Genomic DNA, 13,241 nt, shown 5'->3' on the forward strand with positions numbered 1-13,241 from the left:
CTAACCATATGAGGTGTCCTTTGATTTTGTGGACATCTGGCTGAGGCAGTAGCTTGCCTTTTGTCTTTGGAGAACTGGTTTGTGACTGCTTCCCAAACTTGGAATGTGTTTTAGTAAGACAATACAGGGGAATCTTATAACTTTGCAACAATGTTGCCACACATATTTTACCAGGACAATAATGATCAGGAAATTATGAGTTTTCAGGTGATCTCTCCCAGGGAATACTTTGTACAAAATGCATCACAGTCCTGTAAAAAGGGGTGACTTCAGACTGTCATATAGGTTTTTCTACAAATATTCAACACAGCTGCCACCACTGTCCTCATGCCCAAGGACCAACCTGCTCCTTACCCCAGCACAGCCACCTCTTTCATTCCATCACATTTGGGTGTGAATTTCTCAGATCCCCAGGATTTTGCAGCGCAGTTTCCTGCCCAGATGCTCCAGGCTAACAAAGGAGAAGCCAGAACTCTGGTAGAATCCAGCCTCTGTCAATCTACACAGCTGAGCATTAGTGTCTGGAAAATTCTGCTGGCATTGCTGTGTGTGCTGCACTGCTTGGTCTGAATCTCAATAGCTGCTGTTCAGTGCCCACTAGTATAGGCTGGCAGCAGCAGGAGGAGCTGCCAGGGCCAGGGCTGGGAGCCTGCCCTGAACTGCCGGGTCAGAGAATTAGACAGACTGCTCAGCAACAATGCCTGGGTGCCCGTGCATGCCAGAGGACTCACCCAGCAACATTCAGGGCAAGGTGCCAGGAACAGCAGCCAAGTTCGGGTCTGAGCAGGCTGGGGCTGCAGGGGGTGTCACAGTCAGGGACTACAGTTGGCAGAACTGAGATTTGTCCCTAGAATTAGCTCTCTCTGCTCTCCATCAGACCCAGGGCACCAGCCTGAGATGCAGGAATTCCTCGGGGAGCATCTCACTCCAGCCTGTGTGATGGTGCGATGCAAGATGGTCAGACCGAGCCCATCTGGCCTTGAAAATCTACATATGTGGGAAAATTAAACAGAAAGGGCCTTTTAGTTCATGTTCGGAAACCAACGGAGGTAAAGAAAAGAAACTCTTGAATTGCATAGGCACCGATGCTAGGCACCTGGGTAGCCAAGGCGAGGAAATGGAATTTTTCAGCCCATACATTGGATCTAGTTGATATTATGGAAACCTAGAGGGGGGACTAGAACATTAAAATCACAAATTAGGAAGGCTCAAGTGGGCAAAGGAGGAGGGGGCATGTCCCTCTGTCGAAAATGGCATCACCTGTCTCTGAGACACTGGCAGTTCAGAAGAAAATGGTGTTGAATGCTTAAAGCACAAGACAGGGTGTCACCTGGTATTTGATACTGACCCCAAACCACACTAAGCAATAGGATCGTAGGCGTGTGCAGCACATTTCATTAGGGGGTGCACCCAGGGAATTTTATTTTTTATTTTTTTTAAAGGCAAACATTTATTGAATACTCAATCAAAAAGGACATTATTTTGATTCATCAAACAAACTAAAGAAACTAAAACTTAACTAAACTTATTTTTTTTTTGTAATTAACTAAACTTTACTTAAAAAATACAAACTTCTGTTTCACCCCCAGAATCCCCTGGCACCTGCACCTTCCCTTACCCCTGCACCCTCCTGGTGCCTCCCCCTTCCCTCACTGCCCCTGCCTCCTTTGTTCTCTTTTTCCCTGATGCCCACCCCCTCACCACCCTCTGCCCTCGTTCCCCTCATGCCCCTCTGTGCCCTCACACAAGCCTTGCTCCATCCCCACCTTCCTCATGCCCACCCCCTTCTTTCAAGCCTTTTCCCAGCACCTCCCCCCTCTAGCCCCCAATGCCCTTACCATCTCCTCTCGCAGCATCACCCTGTCCCCCCTCCCACTGACACCTCCCCTCCTGCCCTTTTCCTCATTGTCTCCACTTGGCCCCCTGGCATTTGTCTCTCCTCCACTCTGATCCTTGGTACCTTCCCCTTTCTTCTCCTGACCTGCCCCCCTCCCCTCAACACAAGCCCCTTCCTCTCCTACCCCTTCCCCCTATTTTCCCCCCTCCCTTCCCCTCCCCTCCCTTCAGCTTCTGCCTTCCAGTTTGCAGGGATGGAGTCTGTGATCAGGCCCTAGAAGTCCCTGCAACCCTTGACCCAACTGCTTCCGGGGGCTCCAGACCATGTGCCAGGCCTGGAGCTGGGTCGCGTGGTGCAACACTGGGCCACACGGTTTTAAAGTCCCGGGCCGTGATGTCACGTCATGCCTGGGCGTCTCCCCTCCCACCTGTTGCGCGGCATTTGAGCATGCCGCGCATGCACTCCCTCAGCCCCACAGTGCCTGACAGATGGCCGGTGCACAGCGCTGGGAAATTTAAAGTGCGGGGCTGTGGCACCCCGTCACAAATCCCCCTCTTCCTCCAGCAGCCGCCAGCTGGCCCTTTGAGACATTAGGGTGTGCCTGGGCACACTCGGCACACCCCGTGTGAATAGGATACACAGGCCACTGAAAACCACTGCATGAGCCAGAATGACCACTGTTGATGGTGTCGCACCAGACATCATGTAGTGAAGATCCCAGATTTTAATATATAATATGGAGGGAAAGGCTGGGTGATCATGGAATACTTCAGTGTGAGTGACACATGCTGGAGATCTCATGGTGCTGCTGCTAAAACTGCTTCAGAATTTTTTAAATCTTATAGCTGATGTTTTTCCGACTCAGAGAGTGTTGCATCCAACTTGGGGGAATTCTTTGTTGGACCTAATCTTGATGGATAAAGAGGAACTGATCACAGAAGTAAAAATTAATGGTAGCTTAGGTATAAGTGATCATGATTTGATTACAAATGATGTGCAAACAGAGTGGCTGCGTCTAGACTGGCAAGTTTTCCCGCAAAAGCAGCTGCTTTTGTGGAAAAACTTGCCAGCTGTCTACACTGGCCACTTGAATTTCCGCAAGAACACTGACTTTCTACTGTCTGAAATCAGTGCTTCTTGTGCAAATACTATGCTGCTCCCGTTCGGGCAAAAGCCCTTTTCCAGAAATGCTTTTGCGCAAAAGGGCCAGTGTAGACAGCTGAAAACTGTTTTGCGCAAAAATCCCCGATGGCAAAAATGGCGATTGGGACTTTCTTGTGCAAAACCGCGTCTAGATTGGCACGGACGCTTTTCCGCAAAAAGTGCTTTTGCGGAAAAGCACCTGTGCCAATCTAGACACTCTTTTCCGCAAATGCTTTTAACGGAAAAACTTTTCCGTTAAAAGCATTTGTGGAAAATCATGCCAGTCTAGACATAGCCAGTAAGTTCAGACCAATGATAAACATATATTCTTGGTTCTTTAAAGGGCCAGTTTCACAAAACTGAAAACAATTATGAACCAAATTATTTGGAAAAAAAATCAGAAAAAGTGAATGAGAAGTGGGGATTGTTGAAGAATATTTTACAAGGTGCCCAAAAACACACAATCCCCCAACTGAGAAAGAAGTCCACAGTAGTTAAAACAAAACCAACCTGGCTTAGAAGGGAAATAGAGGGAGTCATAAAATCAGTTCATTAATTAAAATAACAAAACAAATTATAACAAAAAGAAAAAGGAGAAGTTGATAAGAATGAATATAAATCAGAAACCAGAAATTGTAGGAAATTGATAAGGGAAGCAAAAAGACAGCAGAAGCCCTCTATTTATCAGCAAAGTTAAGGTCAATAAGAAAGAGTATTATGAACAACAAGGATGCTAACTATGGTATTGATCCATTATTGAATGGAAATGGTGGAATTATCAGTCATGCAGAAAAGATGAAAGTGTTCAATAAATATTTATGTTCTGTGTTTGGGAACAAAAATTAAATGGTGCAGACATATCATATGATGATATTCCATTCCAATGGTATCTCAGGAAGATGTTAAAAAATAGCTCCTAAAGTTAAACATTTTAAAATCAATAGATCCAGATAATCTGCATCCAACAGAGCTGAATGAAGAGCTCACAGGATCATTAATGTTGAGTTTCAATAATTCATAGAATAGTCAGGAAGTTCCATAAGACTGGAAGAGAGCTAATGTGCCAATATTTTAAAGGGGTAAGTGGGATGACTTAGTTAATTTTAGGCCTCTCAGCCATATGTTGATCCCAAGCAAAATACTGGAATGGTTTACATAGGACTTAATTAATACAATAATAAAGGAGTGTTAGATAATTGATGCATAGGATAATGGAAAATTGATTCTGTCAGACTAATTTGATATCTATTTTTGATGAGATTATAAATTTGATTATAAAAGTAATGATAGCTTTGATGTAAAATACTCTTCTATAAAGCATTCTGCACAGTGTTTTGATGAAAAACGAGTCTGATGCAAAATGAGCACAGCAGACATCAAATGGATTAAAATCTGGCTAAATGACAGGTTTAAAAATACAACTGTAAACAGGGAATCGCCGTCTAGCAGCTGTTTTTCTTTTGGGGTTTTGCTGGGATCAATTCTTAGCCACACATGATGTATCATCAGTGACCTGGAAGAAAACAAAGTCATCGCTGATAACATTTGCAGATGAAAGAAAGATTGGGGCGTAGTGCATAATGAAGAGGAAAGGCCACTGACAAAGACTGTAAATGAATGGAATCCTCCCAGGCACCCCCTCAGGGTCATAGGAAACCCTGCACGTGACCCCCTACCTCCATTTTCCTCTTTAGTCACCCAAAGGACTCCACTTCCCACTCTTAGGGTATGTCTACACTACCCCGCTAGTTCGAACTAGCGGGGTAATGTATGCATACCGCACTTGCTAATGAAGCCCGGGATTTGAATTTCCCGGGCTTCATTAGCATAAGCGGGGAGCCGCCATTTTTAAATCCCCGCTGCTTCGAACCCCGTGTAGCGCGGCTACACGGGGCTCGAACTAGGTAGTTCGGACTAGGGTCCTATTCCGAACTACCGGTACTCCTCGTGAAACGAGGTGTACCGGTAGTTCGGAATAGGCACCCTAGTCCGAACTACCTAGTTCGAGCCCCGTGTAGCCGCGCTACACGGGGTTCGAAGCAGCGGGGATTTAAAAATGGCGGCTCCCCGCTTATGCTAATGAAGCCCGGGAAATTCAAATCCCGGGCTTCATTAGCAAGTGCGGTATGCATACATTACCCCGCTAGTTCGAACTAGCGGGGTAGTGTAGACATACCCTTACTTACAACACTCCTCCTGGGGGGCAGTTTATTACAACCCCCTGTGCAGTTTATAACCAAAGTCCCTGAACACAGTCTATACCTCCCTGTGCATATTGTCTTTGCTCTCACCATACCCCATATCTTCTATCACACAAAGGCTCCTTAACCATCTTCATCCAGCCCTCTGCACATCTAGGGTGCAAGAAAACAATATATATGTTAAGATGGCAAAATGTAAATGCATCCATCTAGGCCCAAAGAATGTCAGTCATGCTTTACAGGAGGGGGAGAGCTCAATCCTGGGAAGTAATTACTCTAAAAAGCATTTGGGGGAGGGAGCTAATGAATAATCAGCTGAACATAAGCTCTCACTGCGATACTGTGGCTAAAGGGCTAATACGAACCTTGGGTACATAAGCAGGGGAATATCCAAGTAGACCAGGGAGGTTATTTTACTTCTATAATTGGCACTAGTGAGACAGCTACTGGAATACCGAGGCCAGTTCCATTGTCCACAATCCAAGAAGGAGGTTGATAAACTGGAGCAGGTTCAGAGAAGAGCTAGGAGAATGATTAAAGGATGGAAAAATCTGCCTCGTAGTTTTTAGGGGTAGCTGTGTTAGTCTGTTTCAGCAATAACAACAAGGAGTCAGGTGGCACCTTAAAGACTAACAATTTTATTATGGCGTAAGCTTTTGTGGGTTGCAACTCACTTCATCAGATGTATGAAGTGAAAGGAAAAGAAACAGATGGTAGAGATACAGAGATGGGAGTGTAATCTCAGCGCTAACTCAGCCAGGGTGGATGTGGATGAGAAGGTTGAGAATATCTAAAGCGGAAAACTAATTCTCTGTCCCTATTCAGGTCTATTCTGATGGTGTCAAATGTGCATATGAATTCCAGCGCAGCAGTTTCACACTGCAGCCTGTTTTCTACTAATGTGATATATGCCATCATGTGCCTACAATGCACCTCTGTACATGCAGTTACAGACTTCAAGTTGGCCATCCTCAAGCAGCAAAAAAAAAAAAAAAAAAAACCCTTCAAAATCCATATCCCTACTATCTGGGGTTTTTTCCTTTCACATCATGCACCTGATGAAGTGAGTTGCAATTCATGAAAGCTTATGCCATAAGAAAGTCATTAGTCTTTAAGGGGTTATCAGACTCCTTGTTTTTTTCTGCCTGGTAGTGCCAGGCTCCAGATGCTTAGAAAGACGCTTCAGGAGACTTAACCATGATCATGGTGGATTTGCCATCACTGACCATCAAGGCTGGATGTTTCTCTAAACAGTACACTGCAGTTCACATGAGACTTTACTGAGGGAAGTCCTGCGGCTGTAGAGGGACTCAGACTTAGGGTGACCCGTTTGCTCTTGTCAGCTGATGATCAGTTGACAAGCATGAATGGGACAAATGCCAAGGAAGTGGGGTGCACAGCTCTAGTGGGGCACAAAGGAGTGTGTGAGGGGGTGGTGATGACTGCCCTCCCGGGCCAAGGGCAAATCAGACTGGAGCATGCAGTGAAGCCAACAGTAGGGCAGGGAGGCAAGGTTTGGGAAAGCAGCAACAGCCTCCTGGAGGTGGGTCGGCATGGTTCAGGCAAGCAGCAATGCCAGCTGTGGAGGAGGGAGCCTGGGTCCAGCCCCGTGCGTGGCAGTGGGAGGGGGGCAGGAGATGGGCCAGCCGCACATGCAGCGCTGTGTCCCGTTGTCCCTTTGGGAAATGTCATGGCTCAAGCCAGATGATCACAAAGGCTGTTGGGGCCCTAGAATCACATCCCTGACCGCTGGGCGCAGCCTGCAGCCCCGGATCTCCAAGCACCTGGCAGACACCCGCGGGTGCGTCCTGGCGGGGGCCAGCAACTCCCGCCCATGCCAGGGATCGGCTGGGCTGCGGGGTGCGCGGCCCGGAGCGGCTGAGCCGAGGGGAGGCCAGCAGGGGGCGCTGCAGGGCAGGGCTGCAAAGGCAGCGCCGGGCTGCGGATCCCGGCGCTGGGGGGGGCAGCACTGCGATACTCCCGACCCCCCCCCCCCCCAGGAAAGCAGCATCGCCCGCCTCTCTGCGGACCACCAGCGTTAGGGAGAGCGGCCAGGGCGGGGACGGGGACCCCCCTTTGATTCCAGAGGAAGGGGGACCCCCCCTTTGATTCTAGAGGGAGGGGGACCCCCCCTTTGATTCTAGAGCTTTAGATTGCTCCCCCCAGACAGCTGGGTGAGCCCCCCCCCCTAGTTGGGTCAGCCCCTCTGCCTGCCTCTGACAGCTGTGTGATCCCGTTCTCCGTCTCCCCCCTTCACTCCCCCCCCTCCGCTGGATGAGTCCCTCCCCCGCCTCTGGCCGCTGGGTGAGTCCATTCCCATCCCCTTTCCCCATTGGGTGACCCCTCCCTCCATCTCCGACAGCTGGATGAGCCCATTCTCTCCCCCTCCCCCCAGCTGAGTGACACCCCCTCTCCAAGCTGGGTGAGCCCCTCCCCCAATATCTGACTAAGCCCTCCCTGGCTGGGTGAGCCCTCTTCACCCTGAACCAGGTCAGTCCCTTCCCCTCTGCCTCTGACAACTGGGTGAGTCTGTTTCCCACTCCAGCTGGGTGAGCCCTTTCTCCTCCCCCCTCCCTTTTCTCTCCCCTAAGTGGGTGATTCCCTCCTCCCTTCTGGCAGCTGGTTTCTTTTTATACCGAGGTTTATTTAATACACTGGTGAGAAAACAGTCTTGGCCAGGCCTTGTAACGTACACCTCACACCCCGCTCTTACCTGCCCCTTACAGTGCTATATGCAATGAACACTGGGTGCCTCCCTATCACCATGTGTCACCCCTGTGGTTCCCAGCAGGGCTGGCAGGGGAGGTTGGAGAGGGGTGTGCTGGGGTGGGGGCTGGAAGGGAGGTAGTGGGGGGAGGTGGACTGGGGTAGTTGGAGAGGGGTAGGATGTAGTGGAGGAGTTAGGGAGTGGTAAGTAGGGGTAGGGGATCAGAGTAGGGTCCGGTGAGAGCAGAGAGCAGTCAGCTGGGGTGGGAAGAGGCCCCTTTCCATCACCAAGCCAGAATCATAGAAATGAACATAGAATACTAGAACTGGAAGGGACCTTAAGAGGTCAAGTCCAGTCCCCTGTCCTCATGGCAGGACCAAGCACGACCAATCATCCCCGACTAGTGTTTATTTAACCTGCTCTTAAATATCTCTGGTGATGGAGATTCCACAACCTCCCTAGGCAATTTATTCAAATGCTCAATTGCCCTGACAGGAAGTTTTTCCATAATGTCCAACCTAAACCTCCCTTGCTGCAACTTAAGCCCCATTGCTTCTTGTCCTACCTTCAGAGGTTAAGGAGAATAATTTTTCTCCCTCCTTCTTGTAACACCCTTTTCAGTACCTGAAAGCTATGATGTCCCCTCCCGGCCTTCTTTTTTACAAACCAAACAAACCCAGTTCTTTCAGACTTCCCTCTTAGGTCATATTTTCTAGACCTTTAATCATTGTTGTTGCTCTTTTTTGGAACCTCTCCGATTTTCCCACATCTTTCCTGAAGTGTGGTGTGCCAGAACTGGACACAATACTCCAACTGAGGTATAATCAGCAGAGTGGAGAAGAAGAATCACTTCTCGGATCTTGCTCACAACTCTCCTCTTAATGCATCCCAGAATCATATCTGCCTTTTTTTTTTTTTTTTGCAGCATCACACATTTTTAGCTTGTGACTCATATTTAGTTTGTGGCCCACTATGACACCTAGATCCCTTTCTGCAGTACTCCTTCCTAGACAGTCATTTCATATTTTGTATATAGGAGCTGGACACTAGTAAGAAATACCCAGAGAGCCTGAGCTATTGTAGGGAGTCCTTGATTCTTTACCAGCCCTAGAGGGCATGCTGGGAGAGGGGGTGGGGATGGGCCAGAGGCTGATCTCAGGCATAGGTACTCCTTCTCCCTGGGTATGTCTACACTACCACCCTAGTTCGAACTAGGGTGGTAATGTAGGCAACCGGAGTTGCAAATGAAGCCCGGGATTTGAATTTCCTGGGCTTCATTTGCATATTGCCGGGCGCCGCCATTTTTAAATGTCCGCTAGTGCAGACTCCGTGCCCCACGGCTACATGCGGCACGGACTAGGTAGTTCGGATTAGGCTTCCTATTCTGAACTACTGTTAATCCTCTTGAAATGGGGAATAGGAAGCCTAATCCGAACTACCTAGTCCGTGCCACGTGTAGCCGTGGGGCACGGAGTCCGCACTAGCGGACATTTAAAAATGGCGGCGCCCGGCAATATGCAAATGAAGCCCGGGAAATTCAAATCCCGGGCTTCATTTGCAACTCCGGTTGCCTACATTACCACCGTAGTTTGAACTAGGGTGGTAGTGTAGACATACCCCCTGAGAGGTGGTAGATTCACTGACAGAAGAATTCTTCCATCAACTTACCGCTGTTTACACCAGAGGTGATGTTGGAGTAGTGACATCTTTTTCACATCCCTCAGATACAGGGCTATCCTGACATAAATGCCTCATGTAAACCAGGCCCTGTCATCAGCCATGAGCCTGGGCAGTATCTGGGGCTAGGTCTACACTATCAGGTTTTATCGGAAAAAGCTATACAAATTACATAGCTTTTTGCAATTCTTTTTTAGAAAAGCCTTCTCTTTCGGAGGAGCCCTTATTCCTTGCGAAACAAGGAATACAGAGCTCCCAAAAGAGCACGTTTGCTCTTCCACAAAAAAAACAAAAAACAAAAAAAACAGAAGAGCAAACACGTACCCTGAACGCAGCAGGGTTTTTCGGGATACCAGAAGTATCCCAGAAAAACCCTGCAGTATAGACACAGCCTAGGAGGAGCAACCATTTTCTATGGACCAGGAGAGGAGGCGGACTCCCTGTGGAACTGACAAAACAGTGTCACTGGAGCAACATGATGACAAATGTGGTCTGGCCACAAGTGGTGATACCCCTCAGAGAGAGCAGCAAAAAGCCCTGGAATGAGAGTTGTGGGACAGCTGCCTTGGGGTATGTCTACACAGCAAAGTTATTTCGAAATAACTTTCCTAGCGTCTACACAGCCAAACCGCTATTTCGAAATAGGGGGCCTTCAGCCTCAATCAAGAACACTCCTTTCTCTCCCCTCTCCTTCCTGGGCACCTTCCTGGTCCAGGGTGTAGCTCATGGACCTTATTCAGGATTGGGGGGATGCCCCCAACGTCCATAATCTCTGCACTAGACAGAAGAATGCGTCAGTCTATGGTAGGATAGCTGCCAGCCTGGCCACCAAAGGCCACATGTAAACCCAGGAGCAGGTTTGCATGACAATCAAGTTGGTCCAGCAACACCCCCAACCCTGGGCCCTGAGCTTCCCCTCCCCCTTCTTCTCCTTGCTTCCCCCTTCCAGCTTCTTCCTCGCAGGTTTCCCCCTCCCCTCTTCCACCCTCTCTCTTCCCCTCTCCCACCTCCTTTCCCCAGTCTCACCAGAGTTTCATTCCCCCCACCCCATTTTTGTTAAATAAAGAGAGTTGTGTTCATGAAAATACATGTATTTTATTTGACATCAGGAAGGGGAGTTAGGGAAGGGTAAGTGGAAGGACGTGAGGGAGGAATGAGGCACAAGCCCCCAGTGGGGCAGACCAGGGAGGCTCATAGTGATCCTCAGGGTGGAAGCTCTCCCGCAGGGCCTCCTGGATACTGACAGCCCCCCGATGGACCTCCCGGATGGCAGCCTGCAGAAAGTGCAGCAGGCTCGCAGCAACATGTCCATGAGAAGCACCAGAGTGCCAGGGGCAGCTCTGGCTCCATGTTGCAGAGTGCTGTGGTGTCCCAAGTGAGGGCAACCAGAGCATGCAGAGATAAAATGCTTCGCTGTCCCTCACTGAGGTAGGCAAGCAATCAGGGAAAGCTGAGAACCAGCTGTCTGGGGGGGGGTCCCTTTAAGCACAGGCCTCAGATAGCCTGAAGCAGCAGCCACACAAAGTAACTCCTGACCTGATGCCCTGCCGGACCTGGTTCCGGCTGGTCTTAAATGTGATTCAGCATCCTCTCAGTGTGGATGCACTATTTCGAAATAGCAAAATGCTATTTCAAAATGCATTTTGTGTACAGACGCATTATTTCAAAATAAGCTATTTTGGAATAACACTGTAGTGTAGACATACCCACAGACAGCAGAGACTGAGAAGTAAATCAAACCTCTGTCGCTGCGTCAGAGGAGGTGACCCAAACCCACTATTGGTCCTTTAACGGAGCTACCGTGGAGGTGCAGGGAGACCCGGGGGAGCCATCGTGGGAGAAGCTGGGAGCTCTCTGAGGCAGGTAGAAAGCTCCAGAGATGCTAAGGACCATGGGGAAGGGGAGCTTGCAGCAGAAGAGGGGAAAAGGGGCTCCAGCAGATCCTAGGGAGTCCATGGTAGGGCAACTGGGAGATTTCTGTGAGGGGGCAGCTGCAGAAGGAACAGACAGCGAGATGGAGGGTGCAGAATGGGATGTGCATGTCAGAGAGGGCTGGTAGCCTATCACTTGCCATTAGCAGGAATTGTTTTCAGTTTACAACTACCAAACCTTAGCCCATCAGGCTGATCCTTTCTGTGCTAGGGGCCTGCTTCATGCTGAACTCCTGAATAGCCGGCCCTATAACAAATGAACAAAAGATTTCTTAGCTAATAAAAAGAAATGAGCTATTTACAAACATACACGCACAGGTTGCAGCCTTAGAGTCTAAAATGGAAGCTGCTCTATTAGGCAATCTCTGTAGGTCCTTTAGGACTAATTCAAGCCAAGCACTGGGAAGTATTGCCTGTGGCTTATGAGAAGTCAAATGTCACACCCGATGCTACCATGTGCAAGAGCGGCCCAACGAGTGTTCTTGCAAGTGATGTAGCACCACATGCAGGTTCCCAAACACAATGGTTTGGAAGGATGGCATGGTGTTGTTTCACTGCACATAGCAACACATGTATTATGTGATGAGTGGGAATTAACACCTCAGTTTCTTCAACACAGGTTTGCATGTTCTGTGAGTAGTTCACAGCCAGAGTCACTCATTCCGATCAGTAGTGAATTATTTAGTATTCTCTGGTAATCAAACAACAAATAATTTCATTTATTTAATAAAATTATTGGAAAAGAACAGTTGCTTAGTGTGTAATTACTAAATACCACAGCCTGTTATCAACTGAACAACCACATTCCTTTTCCACCCAGAAATTCAAGGTGGAATCAAGAAATTAATGAGTCATTAATTTGGCTGTGGTGGGGGGGGGGGGGGGATTTGAAAGGTGTATGGGAGGGGGAAGAGGTGGGGGGAAATGAGTTAGTAGAGGCATCATCACACCTCTAAGGACATTACACCCATGAGTGTAGGTGGAGGGGGTATTCTGGGCCTAGAACTTTGCATAGCTGCATCATTCTGAAGTTGCTGGATATTCACCAGACCTATTTACAGCCCTCTAGCTAACAGGGCTGGCTCTAGGCACTAGCAAATCAAGCACATGCTTGAGGCTGCACATTTCCAGGGGAAGCATTTCCAGGTAAGCAGCTGCCCCCGGCAATGCCTGGCCCCACCCCGCCAATTTTAAAGGGCTGCTGGAGCTCGGCTCTGGCTGCGGGCCCCCGGAAGCTCAGGCTCTGCTCCACCCCACTGGCTCCAGTCCTGATGCGGCCCCGGCCCCCATTGCCGGTGAGAGACTGCTCCCTGCCAGCCACCTGGCTTGCTGTGCCCACCCTACCCCGCCCTGCACCCCTCTGGCTCCGTGCCGCCTGTTCCCCATGCTGCCCTGCGCCCCGCACCCTGCTTCCCTGCACCCCAGTCCCCCTGTTCCCTGTGACTCTCTGACTCTGCGCCACCCTTGTACCCTGCTCCCCCCAATCCCTGTGCCCCTCTGGCTCTGTGTTGCCCATTCCCTGCACTGCCCCTGCACTCTGGGTCCCTGTGCCCCTCTGGCTCTGTGCCCCCTCTGCACCCCACAGCCCCTTTTCCCTGTGCCCCTCTGGCTCTGCGCCTCCCTTTCCCCACAGTGAACCCTGCTCCCCCTGTTCCTCAGGCCCCTCTGGCTCTGCACTGTCTCTGCACCCTGCTCCCCCTGTGCGTTGGGAGTGAGGGGTGCTTGTCCATAGGGAGGGGCTGGAC

Source organism: Pelodiscus sinensis, chromosome 24 (genome assembly GCF_049634645.1).
Source record: "Pelodiscus sinensis isolate JC-2024 chromosome 24, ASM4963464v1, whole genome shotgun sequence".
Taxonomy (NCBI): domain Eukaryota; kingdom Metazoa; phylum Chordata; order Testudines; family Trionychidae; genus Pelodiscus; species Pelodiscus sinensis.